The sequence below is a fragment of the Ceratotherium simum genome, chromosome 1 (genome assembly GCF_057802395.1).
Source record: "Ceratotherium simum simum isolate JZ-2026a chromosome 1, ASM5780239v1, whole genome shotgun sequence".
Taxonomy (NCBI): Eukaryota; Metazoa; Chordata; class Mammalia; order Perissodactyla; family Rhinocerotidae; genus Ceratotherium; species Ceratotherium simum.
The window spans coordinates 54269474-54283323 of NC_141900.1; the positions used below are offsets into that span (position 1 = coordinate 54269474).

The 13850-nt window shown below is 40.9% G+C and overlaps 1 protein-coding gene across 1 annotated transcript in view; it reads left to right on the plus strand.

Moving 5' to 3' along the window:
- The window catches only part of LOC147918203 (uncharacterized), a 215908-nt gene extending 202870 nt beyond the window's left edge, over positions 1-13038 (plus strand). Inside the window, exons 3-4 of the transcript XR_015551561.1 lie at positions 9975-10037; positions 11176-13038. The gene's annotated coding sequence lies outside the window, so the exon portion shown is untranslated. The remainder of the gene's footprint in view (positions 1-9974; positions 10038-11175) is intronic.
- Positions 13039-13850: the final 812 nt, after the last annotated feature.

A 13850-nucleotide genomic window follows, 5' to 3' on the forward strand; every position in this document is an offset into this window, starting at 1 on the left:
GGGATAATTCGGCACGTGTGTGGTGATGGGTTGTAATTAGTATTTGGGTGGTGAACATGATGTAATCTATGGAGAAATAGAAGTATAATGATGTACACCTGAAATTTATACATTGTTGTAAACCAATGTTACTGCAATAAAAAATTTAAAAAAAAATAAAATGAATATCAAGTGCTCCATGTGGGAAGAATGAGGAAAAATCTCTTCCCTTCTTCCTTGTAAAAATGTAAGTTAAGATGATCATTCTGATTCATTATATTAAAGTTAACGCTTATGCCAGATATGAAAAGCCAATTTCCCTGCATGCCAGCAGGAGCCACGTCTTCTGTCCTTCCGGATGTTTCCATCTCTGGACACTTCTCAGCATTCCTGGACAGCTACTATAAGGAAGTTGGTGCATTCCTTTACATGTGGTGGGGCCAGAAATGACCGTCAAAGGAAAGAAGAACCCCTGAAGTAAGAATTCACAGGCATGGGTTAGTGTCCTGCCCACATGGAGATTCATCCTTCAACTTTACAGAAAAGGGCATGATTGATGGAGGGCAGAGTGGTTTATCTTTGCTTGAGCTGGAGCTTTAAAGGGGGAGTAGTAACCCTGAGGCCATTCTGTTGTTGGAAGTGATAATTGTTAAACATATTTCCCAAGAGAACTGGGAATCTCTGAGTTTTAGGACCACAGAGTTTATTTGCCACTCCCTGCCTGGCCATTTTTCCCCTCCATTGCCAACCCTGGAATTTTCAGTGTTACTTTGTTGAGCGACTCTGAAGGTCCCGTTTACACTTATCCCACATAGATGACCTCACAAAATCTTTCTCATTTCCCCCCAACAGGACAACTCTCCTTTGAAGACCAACGGAAATTGGTATTATGAGGAAGAGTGGTAACCTAAAGAGCTACCACCACTTCTGCTGTGTCTCCAACAGGGCAAATCATATGTAAGCCTCGCCAATGCCTGCTCTATGACCAAATACATCCAAACCAATTACCAGCATTGCAAAAAAAGGCCCACTTTGACTTTCCGAGAACTATTACTATTACTCTTCTACTTGACTAAACATTCTTATAGTCTTTTCCTAACAATGGATCAACTGGTTCCTTTAAAAAATTGTCAAAGTAAAAAAAAACAAAACAAACTCTACAGAGCTCCTATTTTCCTAGATGCATGGAGATTAGAAAGGAGTGTAATTTACGGTCCCTGACTCCATCAGAAACAAGACATAAGCCAGAAAAAGAAAGTGAAATAGAAACATAAGAGACTTGAGGAGGCAGGAGGGGATGGCTTTTTACATGACTGTGCAGGAATGCGTGCTTTGAGATTCCTGTGGGCTGGAGTGAACAAGAAAGGATCATGGAAACACCCTGAAGAATGGTTAGGGTGTAAAGAATGACAAATGAGAGAAAGGGCATTCTAGGCAGCAATGAAGAGTATTGAAGAAGGCTCCATGGTGAATTCCCAGCTTTACTTGACCAAAGGAAGGCTGAACCGGTATGCTGGAGCCAGTTAGTGGAGCTTTGAGTGTGAAATTCAGGTGTTTAAGTTGTGTCTCACAAGCACTGGGGAGACATTGAAGACTGCGCAGGTGAATGTTATGAAGAATGTGGAATTTTATGACTATAAATCTGGCAAGTGTAGGAGGGAGGGATTAGAAGGGAGAAGACAGGAAGTGATTGCAGAGGCCATAGAGTCCTAAATCAGGATGGTAGTGGTGGGGAAAGCAAGCGGGGGGAGGTAGCAAGATGCTGACAATCAAGTATTTTCCCTGTGGAGACTCATTGCAGTTTTCATATTTCTTTACTACATTTCATAGGAAAAAAATTACAATATTGTCTTCAGCAAGTTCAAAATGCAGAACGTGGTAAGGATCAGATTTTTTCAAACCTTTTGAAGAGTGATATTAAAAGCTATGAGTTATACATTCGGCATAAACCAGCATCCATTCTCTTCATTGCATGTAATATGGATAAGTAAAATATGCATCCTGTGAAAGATTTGTGTATAAGTATATCAATAATAATGTATAAAGAAAACGTATCTAAAATTTAATCAGGGTTTCTGATTATAAACTGTATGAATCAGTAAGATAACCTACTTGGAGTAGAATCTTCAACATCACAAATCTCAGTGTACAGATATCAGCCTTTAAATTAAATTTTCGTCATCAAATCAGATCATAAAATGTCATAGCCTAATTCTCTCCTCATGACTGAGAGAGGAGCTAAGGAAAGAGAAATGATTTCCCACCTCCCACACTTGCTTCTCTCTTCACCCATCTCTTGATTATAGCAAAAGCCATATTGTGAGTTACATGGTGGCTGAGCGAGACTTTCTTACTCTTTTATTTATTCTCATACATATAAATTAGAATGAGCTGAAAGGCATTTCAAAAGACAACGTTACTAACTGCCAACTTTGTACAACCCACTTGCTCTATACCCTGTGCCATGCCCTGATTAGGATCACAAAACCCAAAGAAATATGGGAAGAATCCTCAGACTTGACAGATGGGCATAGCGAATAAGGAGGGACTGTCTTTCCTTCCTCCCTCACACCCCTCAACATCCCTCCCAATGTGCTGGGCTTCCTCCATCCACAGAAAAAATTCATTTCAAATCTTTAAAAACAATTTTCTAGCTAAGTTCTCATATTTAAGTCTTAGGGCTCAAAAATACTTTATAGCTAGGGAAATTATTAAACTTTTAGCTTCAAGGCAGATGTCATGTTTCGTTCATTTAAAAATCCTTTGTCTTTGCTCTGTCCCCACAGTGCCTATCTCAGACCCTTGTAAATAGCAGATACTCAATTAATATTTATTGACTTGGGTTTTTGAATCATACTTTCTTAAAGATATAGATTGAAATATAAACTAGGAGGATTAATCAGGAGTCAAGATCATTATAATAAATTACACCTTTTAGCTTTCAGGTTCAGTAAATAGTCACTGTAAGGGTCCCTTGGAAGAGAGCACTGGGCCGTGTGTTTCAAACAGTGGCTGACGCTGATATATCCCTATATTCATTACAACCTGGATTTGTGGACCTGCCAAACCACAACAGAGATGAGTCCTTTATTGAATGGCCTTCAGATGGTTAATTTTGTTTGCTGATGGCAGATACTGAAGCTACAGAAAAGCTGCTCTTGTTGTTCAAAGAGCCTTTTCAACTTCTAATTTGACATGGAGAGTTACATGGTCTACGATACTTGCAGACCAACAGTTATCTCTTATCATCAACTTCTTTGGTTGGTTGCAACCCATCTTGGCAGAAAGCAGCTCTATTGTATGTTCTTTTTCTGACTCTAGCTTACACATGTGGGTCAATGACAAGATTCCTGATAAACTGGAACAGAGAATGAGGAAATGGGCTTTTAAATGATCAACTGATCATTTACTTCTCTAGGTTTAGTTTCTGCCTGACAGACTTATTAAAGAATAGACTCAGACAAAGAAGACATGGGGTTTGTCTCCCAGGTCCTGGTCAAATGAGAATCAGAGACTTTTAGAGCTGAGAGGCATCTTAGAGGTCATCTCATTCAGCTTTGCCATTTTAATATAAGGGAACTGATGCTCAGAGGATTAAATGACTCATCCAAGGTCATGCAGCTCATGTTAGAGTCAGGATTAGAATTCAGTTTGTTCAGGGCTCTTACTTTGCTGACTTTTATGCTGATTTGCATTAGGGAAATCCAGAAGAAAAAAACCCCAGTGATTCCCTAGTTTTTCATGGACTTTTCTCAAGAATACCATTCTGTGGGGGGATTATTATCAGGTTTCTAGGTTTCCCTAGCTAGGCCACCACTTTAAATGGGTGTGGTCCTGGAAAGAACACTGGCTGTGAAATTGGACTTGGGTTTGAGTTCAGTATATAACCATCACTGTAATTTATCGAACACCTATTGTAAGCTAGATATTGTGCATATATTATTTTTATCTTCACAATGAATCTGGAAGGAGGTATCAATAGCCCTATTTTGTAAATGGAGAAGCTGAGGCTTAGGGAGGTTGAACATCTTTCCCAGTGTTGTGCAGATATTCAAATCTAGTGTTTGATTGGTTCCCAAGTCCGCATTCTTCCACTACACCACACACACTTATTGTGTGTCGTCAGGCAAGTTACTTAACTTCTCAAAACCAGTTTCCTCAGCTGTCAAATGGATATGTTAATATTCTTCCTAGCATTGACACAGGATGAAATGAGAAATAATTATCTAGAGTACCTGACTTTGGACTTGGCACAGAAGACCCTCAACAAAAGTCAGTTCCACTCTACACATATATCCCTCTTCCCTTTGGATTTTTCAGTAGGATTTATATCCTGAACTGTATTGACTCATGTAGGAGAGAGAAAACAGAAATGCTTCTGAGGTGTTAGACAAAGTCAGACGTGGATTAAGCATTCCAGGTGGTAATCCCAAACTGTCAAAGTAACCTAATGGTAAAATTCAAATTGCAGGGAATCGGGCTCCAAGCCTGTTCCCTGTGAGTGAAGTAGTTGAATCAACCACAGTCAGAGAAAGCACCAACTTGAATTCAGCATCTTAAGTTTAAAATGCAGGTAGAGTTTCCAGAAAAATGTGTTCAATATTCAAGTAAAATGTTAGAGAGTGGATTTTTTCTATGTCCCATTTATTGATGCTATCTTGCATGTACTATACACAGTGAAAAGACGCAGGCATATTCGTTTAATAATTCCAAGTAGACATCAGAAATTGTTTGACCATTTCTTGAAGCAGTGTACATTCTTTTGTACTACACTTCTGAAATTATAGTCGAAGTATAAATGTGATTCAATGTACAAAAATTCAATTTGCATGCAAAGCTTCAGAGATTTATCTATTGTATTTAGCCAGGAATACTTTTTACAGTTGATAGCAAACAAAGAGGTTTATATGAAGAGGATAACAAAGGAATGAAAATACAGATAAAAAGAATATCATGCTTGATTCAGCCCCCTAAAAGAGAGTAGAGGGACTGATAAGGAAAAATCACAATGGTATAAAACAAGATCAGTAAGTTTTTAGATTTAGTAGTTGACCTTAGGAAAAATCATTACACAAACTTCTGAATGAACAGGCGTGTGTTTATGGCTGAAATATGAGCAGACTGCTTCATTTAAACATTCCGTCACACAAGACTTGAGAGAAAGATGACTACCAAGCAAAAAGCCACTCTTGTCTAGAATATAAGTTGCAAAGGGATGGAGTCTGTTCATATTTATCATTTATTACTTTTTCCATTACATAGCACTCAATAATTATTGAGTGAAAATAAGGAATAAGATCTAATCTGTGGTAGAAGAAAAGTTTACCAGAGGGCTACTGAATGATGATTTGACCCAAAATATATAGGGAACAAGATTAAGAATTTCAGAGGGTGCTGGTATAAGTTAAAGTCATTGGGCTGGTTTTTCTGTGGGTAAAAGAAGATGGAGAAATCTGCCTAAACACATTTTATGCTACAACATGACCTACCTAATGCGTAGTATCCTTTTCCATTGGGTATTACTGCAGAGTCTGCCTAGCATTCTCCCCCGTGGCAGGAGATATATTGTAGCTGCATCACATGTTTTTAAACAAATTTTCTATAAAATATTCCAAGACCCTGTCTACAAGTTAACAACCATGCAGTGAATCTTGGATAAGTCATTTGACTATTCAGTAGAAATAGAAAGTGCTCTGGAAAACCACGTGATGTTCCAATTTTTGCTTAAACAACAATTTTCTGACTGAAAGGGCTTTCAAAACCCTCTAATGAATTAATCATCACACATTCTCTCATTGAAAATACGTTTTTCTTATTATATTGCAATAATTGGGTTGAGTAGCTTATATACCACAGGCTTGGCTTTTATAAAAGTCCTGTCTGTTCAGTGAGCTGTAATTCAGAGCAATCAAGCTACCCTACCTCAGAAACATATCGACACTGCTGGAAATCAGTCTAGTCTTCACAGGGCTTCGGATTACATTGTGACAGAAAATCTGAGACCTTTATTGTGAGATGCTCCTTCGTTGTGTGTCCCCACTCCCTCTCTTCCACGTTGCAGATCATTCCCATATTTACCACTTGGAATTTCCTTCATTTTCTGAGCACTTGCATGACATCTTTGGAATGCTATAATCTTCCCTGGCCTGGCAGTGGAATTCTGATCCTGTCCCAAACCTGCCTCCACCAAGTGCTGGATGAATCACTCTAGGGATGGCTGGCTCCCAGGCCCTACTGGGCATCAGCAAGCAGGTGGACTCTTTCTTTTTACCTGCACACTACATAATGGGCATAGAGAGGAGCAGGTGCAGACGAGGAACAGAGAAACTAGCGTTACTGAGCTTCCTTTGGAGGGTTCCATGGGTCTGGGCATAAGGAAGACAAAGAAGGAAGCTTTTCGAATTTTAAGTTATAAAAATAGAATAATCTATTGTATCAGAGGAGGTAATTGATCAAAAGGCAGCTGGTGGCACAAATGACTAAACTATTTACTTACATTTGACCTCCAGATTGGCCCAGTGCTTTACAATCACTCCTTGGTTAATCCTTATCAGAATTGTTAAAAGAGAGGTGGAGTAGAGTGGAGTGAGAGTGGATTTTTTCCTGGAAGCCATAGAAGCATTTAGTTTATACTTCCATGATTCAGAAGTGATAGTCTTGTCTCCCCAGCTAAAATGTAAGCTTGCTGAAGGAAGGAACCATATTCTGGATGTGGTAGGCAGAACTCTAAGGTGGCCCTGATGATCTCCGCCCCCTTGTGTCAGCCAGTGTAATCCTAATCCCTACACCTTGAGTGTGGCCAGGACCTGTGACTTGCTTCCAGCCAATAGAATATGGCAAAGGTGATGGGGTGGAGGAGGGAGATTCTTCTTCTGGCCTTGAACAAGCAAGCAGCTATGTTGTGAACTGCCTATCGAGAGGACCATTGGTAGAGAACTGCAGCTGCCTTTAGTTGCTGAGAGTGGTCCCCAGCTGACAGCCAGCCAGCAAAAATGCAGGGACCTGAGTCTTACAATCCCAAGAAGATGAATTCTGCCAACCACTGGAGGGATCTTGGAAATAGACCTTTCCCCAGTCAAACCTCCAGACGAGAACACAGCTTAGCCATCACCTTGATCATGGCCTTGTGAGACCCTGAGCAAAGAACCCAATTAAGCTGTGCCCAGACTCCTGACCCACAAAAACTGTGAGCTGATAAATGTGTGTTGTGTTAAGGCACAGATCTGTGGTAATTCAATACGCAGCAATAGAAAACCAATACACTGCACATGCCCTATCCCTCCTCCTCTAGTCTCTCCCAGGATGCTGAGTATATCGTAGGTGCTCAATGATTAAACATATCTTGACTGATCCATCAATTACCTTCAAACTTTGTCTTCAAAGTGTTGGATTTGGGGCCTTTGAGATCTCACTAATTTTCTCCAAGTTTGCTTTAGGTAAGTCGGGGACAAGCCATACCTTGTCTTATCCTTATGGAAAAAAAGTTGCCAAGAAATAAAGTACTCTTCAACAATACCTACTGCTCCAGAAATAAAATATTAAGAGAGAAATTGGGATGCAGGTGTGATGGGAGAGCTTGTCTGTCAGTGTTTTGGGTTGGAGGGAAGTCTAGATGTGTTCCGGTCATGCTGTGTGGAGATTTGGTTAGTTTCCCTCATACCAAAGAGTAGGTTGGGGTATAAGGAGAGCTTTTCTTTCCAGACCACCACCACCGTCTAGGATTTTGGGGCCCTGATGGGGCTGTCCAGATGGGTTAAGGTCCATGAGGACCGAGCAGGATCTCAGGGAACCGACAAATGTAACTTGTGCTGGGAGTTCACTTTAATGCACCTGGATGGACATCCTGGGGGCACTGAGAGGAAAGGCCAGCTAAATAATGTGTGGGGCACCGTGGGATATGAAAGTGTCAGCCCTGTGTTTAAAAAGTAGGGAAAAAGCACTGTTAAAGATACTAATATATAACTTTTTCCGTTCTTCCACAATCTTTCTAGACCTGTCTAGACCGCTTTTTATTTACTATTCAATGGCATGCTCCTTCGGGCTCAGGAATACTCCTGGGAGAGTGCAGGCCGCAAAGCGCCTGGGCCCTTGCACAGATTTGGTGCACACACAACCCTCCTGCTGCCATATTCCTCCTCTCACCAGCACCAGAGCGACAGGTCATGCCCAACCAGAGATGGGGAATTCAATTTCTCCTTCCAAGGGCCTGCTGCTCCAACCCACGGTGGATGGCAATATGCCAGGGGGTGCAACCTCCATGCCAGGACTGGCTCAGTACCTGGATAACGCATGGGTAAGAGGCTCGCCAGGTCAAAGCACCTGCCAAATGCACATGGTGCTGTCAGCTCAGGGCCAGGACAGCCACCACCATGCCCCATCTGGAGACTCCATGGGGCACACACCACCTGGCCCTAACCTTCCCCACACTGCAGGCCCTCACTGCAGGTGGAAGGCAGTAAAAGTTGCTGGGAGATGAGAAGGTAGAGGTTGGAGAAGCCCAGGGCACCAGGGAGTAAAGGAGTAGGTGTCTAAGAACCCATCCCAGGGAGGGTGGGAGGTGGCAGGAAGTGGGATCATGTGTGATTCAAGGCTCCAAGTCCCTACCTAGCGTGCTCCAATGTCCCTTCATCCTTCACAGGCAAAACACAGCATCAAAGATAAAAAGGATTTTAAGACAACGGCAGAGCATTAAACCCTAAGTGTAGGACATTTCTAAGTACAGAGCCCTGCTGACTGCACTGATCCCAAGCCCATGAAGCTTCCCTGGACTGAGGGGAGCACAAGGTACAGAGATGCGGGGGAAGATACTGATTTTATTCCTCTCTATATGGACCCTCTGGGTCCAATACCCTCATTTCCCTTCTCTGCACTCCCTCTAAACCATGAATTTTGATATGCCCTTGGGGGTGGGCGTGGAGCTGGGGAAGAGGCTTTCTCCAGCTCATGCCATGTTTCTTTGGAGCATCAAATGCCTTTTATCTACTTTACTGTGGTAAGATCCCCTTTCCCTGAGGAAAGGATTCTTCATAGTCTGGCTAAAATGGGAGAAAAAACTCAAAGTAAAAAGGAAATACTTGTAATGAAAAGCGTAAATTGCTTAATATACCAAAATTATTTTCTCCATCTGCAGGATGCCTAACGCTTTAGCATGAACATCAGTGTGTGTGAGTGCGCGTGCGCGCGCACGTGTGTGTGCATGGCATGCATGTGCATGGATGCAAAATGCAAATGAGGAGTTTTGCTGAATAGATAAAGGAATGTATGATAAACACACATATTTAAATGCAGACTTTAATGTCACACAGGGTATCCTTTAGTGATAGTTACTACTCTTGGAGAAGTCTTTGAGTGAATCGGGTGAGCCACATTCTGCTCCCTCTAATTGGCCATAATAGTGTATTTCTTGAACAAACACCTAACCTTAACAGAACTGAATTCTGAGTCTCTACCTGTTACTTCACTTCAAAGAAAAAGGTTTGACACGTAATCAAGGAACATGATTTGATTTTCAAAGGCCATTGGGGAAGACAGTCCACACAGTAATCCTGCTAATATTTCTGCTATTAAGATATCTGTTTCCTATATTTGGAATACCCAGAAAGAATGGAATCTAAATATTTAAATGTCTCACGGAAACATATCTGACAACTGGAAAATGTCTTAAAAGCCTATAAAGTCTGGCACTGGGTAATCAGAATCAGCTAACAGATTTCACTTTGATTAAGGCATTTCAAGTGATCAAGTCATTGATGCATTTTAACACTATAATGGCATAATACCCTTGCCTCAAATCTTTAGAGAGGCAAAATGATCACAGATGAAGCAAGTCCAACTGCACACAATGTTTTCATAAACACAGGAATATTACTCCATAAGAAATACTTCCAGTAGGAATGATGAGATTTTGAGAAAGTACCATTTTGGTATAAAATGATCTAGTTACCCACGGTTATAAATTACTTCAGGCCCAGTTCTCTTTTTTCCTCTTCCCCCAGGTTCCTTTTCTGCCTGATGACAAAGGGAGTTCTGAGCATGGAAGAAATGAACCAAGTGATGAGGTGAATGAGAATCTGACCCTACATAGTTTTCTCTTCTTCCCCTTCCCCCCCCACCATTTTGTTATGTGTAATAACCGACAGTGGGGCAGGAAGTAATCAACAGAGAGGGCTCAGACACTTGAAGCAAAGAGAGAAAAACATTTGCTGCCAGGAAGTAATCTTACCTTGCAGCTTCCATTCCAGCCGTAACACTCATCCTCAAAAGGATGACAGAAGAAGTGAGGAGTCATGCCTCACTATTCCATGAGAACTGAGTTGTCCAAGGGCCCGATGCATGGCCCTGTGGGTGCGGGGTGCTGAGGTAATGTAATCATCATTATCCACGGGAGGCATCTGACTTCTGTGCATCCTCTAGAAGGCCGGATAATAGAGCAATCTCATGCAGAGAGAGCAAACTCATTTGCTTGGGAAACGCCACAAGAATGACTGTCTATGCTCTGCTGTTCTATCAGCCCCTTGTTGTAAATTCAGAGTGTTGGTAAGTTACAGGAACATTTTTAGGCTATGGAAGACTAACTCAACACAATCACATGGAAAGGCAGTATAGCAGAGGTTAAGAGCACGGGTTCTAAAATATGACACAACCTGAATTCAAATCCTATCTCTATCGGACAAGTTGTGGGACATTGAGCAAGTCACTTAACCCCTCTAAGATCAGTTCACTTGTTTGTAAAACGAGGCTTCTGAGAATAACTTTCTCATGGGGTGTTGTAAGGTTTAAAACAGAGAGTTTATGTAAAGACCCCACTTGGCCTGGCACATGGTAAGGACTCAGTACATGGTGGCTCAATATCACGGCCACAAAACATTTGTAAAATAACTAATGATATGTTGTCCACATATTTTTTTTTTTTTTGCAATCCCATAAACCCAGTGGAGCAGGGTCCTTGTCTTTTTCGCTGTTTTGTAAATTGCCCTATACATCTCAGGTGATTTAAAAATAATAAAAACAATAAAAATGTGTGTGTAATCACTTTCAAGCCAAGTGGATGTCTTCAAGTTTTCACAGCAATGAAGTCATTACAAACGAATTGGGGTCTTGATGTTTTCTAAATGTGAGCTAGCTGATCTTTCCAGCTGTTGTCGGTGCTCTCCTAATTTTTCCTCTTTCATTTTTCTCACATTATTCCACCTCTAGGAGCAGGACTTAGCAGCTGGAGTCACCACAGGACCTGATTGACAGCTGCAGGACCCAGATGGCAGAAGCCCGAAAATGTTTCTGGCAAATACCTCTACAAGCTGGAGTGTATGTGTGTTTGTGTGTGTGTGTGTGTGTGTGAGTGAGTGTGTGCCTGAGTGAGTGTATACTCTTTCCTTTTATTGGCACTTGAGCTAAATGCCCAGCAGCCGCTTCTTGGCTGGGTTCCATTCAAACTACAGTTGGCGCCTGTGAAAATGGCTTTGGCTCCAATATCTTATGTGTGACTGTCTATCATGAAAAATTCTCCCACTGCTGATGATTTCTATTTTTATGAATACTTGAAAATACATGTCTCACATAAGAGTTCTGACCTCCTTTTATCTTTCCAGTGGAAATTCTTTCATAAAGAAGTGTCATCTCTTTTATACAATTATGCTTTGTGAGGGGCTATTTATAGCGCTGTGAAAATTAGGGAACGTAGTACTGCTTTTGACTTTCAGAAAAATTGTTAAGCATCAAATTGCATGTCAAGGGAAAAAATGATCTCATGAAAAAATTAACAGGCTTCACTATCTTCCACTGCCCCCTCATGGCCCCCACCCCCAAATACACAGAGGATGGATAGTCGTTACCCTCCAATAAATTAAAATTAGCATCAATAATAAAACCATATCTTATCTCATTCGATGCAATAGATATGCTGCTTAAAGGGGGACAGAACTAGAGAGTTTGCTTTCCAAATGGAAACCCATGGTGAATGCTTTCTGAAAGAAATGATGATTGTGGAGGTGACTGTCCAGAACCTGGTATGCATAGTTTATTAATTGGGATTTTCTCATACTCCCTTTCCTTAAAGCTGAGGTCACCTCTAAAAAAGCTAAATATATTCTATGACTTCAAAATCGCTCAGTTTATTCATGAGCACTCTTCCTAGGCATTTTCTCTCTCTTAGCTGTCATTTATGTGATTTTCAGAAACAGCAAAATTTTCACCCTACCTGGAAATTGAAAATATACTAGACCAAAGTAAGAACTAATGTCTATCTCCGGGGCCTTCCATTTGAACGTCAAGAGCGTACGCCACGCTATACCAAGTGTAACAAGGAGGAACACAAGCTCAAGCTGTGGGAATCCTCAACAAGTATGGAAGAAGTTTCTTTTAAAAATGTAGCTAAGGCCATGAATAAATATTGTAGATTTGCTCATATTTCTTTGTTAATTAGTATGTAGAGACTTAAGTACTGGGAAAACAAAAGGTATCGAGTTTCTCTAATGTGAATTTTAAGAAAATTTGGGCAAGAAGTAACAGATCCTCCTGGAGACCTGGAGGATCCTGTATCCAAGGAAGGTTAAGATCAGAGGCTGAGATGATTCATTCTGTGGGAAGAGCACCTGTGAAATTGTTAGCACTAATCCTAGCATCTGGAAACTGAATCTCTCTGATGAATCCTGATTCAAATATATGAATGCTTATAGTGGCTTTATTTGTAATCTTCAAAAACTGTAAACAACTCAAATGTCCTTTGGTACATAAATATCCTTCAGTCCATGGTTCAGTGATACAACACAATAATACTCATCAACAGAAAGGAGTGAACGACTGATACACACAATGTGCATGAATCTCAAATGCATTATGCCAAGTCAAAAAGGCTATATACTGTTTGATTGCATTTATATGGCATTCTAGAAAAAGCTCTAGAGACAGAAAACAGATCAGCGGTTGTCAGGGGCTGGGGGTGACTGAGGAGATTGACTACAAAGGAGCATGGGGGAACTTTATGGGGAAATGGAACTGTTTTATATCTTGCTTGTACTGGTAGTTATATAATTGTTTGCATCTGTCAAATCTTGCAGAACTATACACTAAAAAAAGTGAATTTTACTGTATGTAAATTATATCTTAATAAAAAATATTAAGAACCTGCTTCATTATAAGCTAATGATAAGTTTGACAGATATATTTATAAAGAGGCTTTATAAATACTTTCAATATATTAAAAAAGGAGAGAATGGATTGCTTAAAAAAAAAATCTAATTTAGACTCTTAGTACCTGCCTGTTTTTCTAGCAGAGTATCTCATTCTGATCTCAGTGGTGGTAACGACTTTGGGCCTGCCATACCTTGCTGGGAATTTAACAAGACACTTCCTATATTCTGAGTAGTCACAGGTGCAGAGTTCTGCATAAGCCTGAGAATATCTAGGCAGTCTCAAAAACTCAGAAGCATTTCAGACCACTGCTGGGATGCCCACGGTTCCCCACTTAATGCTTCCTATGCCTGGGCGTCTTTCGTTGGGGCAGGTGGGCGGTGAATCTAATCACTCAGGTTTGAGACTCACTGGTTCTAATCAATTAATTAATACTTATCCTAAGATATGGGAGGCCCAGGGATATGCACGAAAACTTTCTTTTTCTGGGTGAGATCAGGTTAAAATAAACCAGAAGGGCAGGCCTGAATAGGAAAGGAAGAGGAAAGATCACATACAGCCTTCAGAATATGTGGAAAGTAGGAGGAGTGTCAACCACTCATTGATGGTGTCTGGTCAGGCCATGGTGGGATATAGGGATATATATGTGCATGTGTATGATTGTGTGTGTGTGTGTGTGTATCAACAGTCAAGCCGTCTCTTGATTCCTGAGAGCCACCTCCTTAAGCCACTGTCCTACCTGT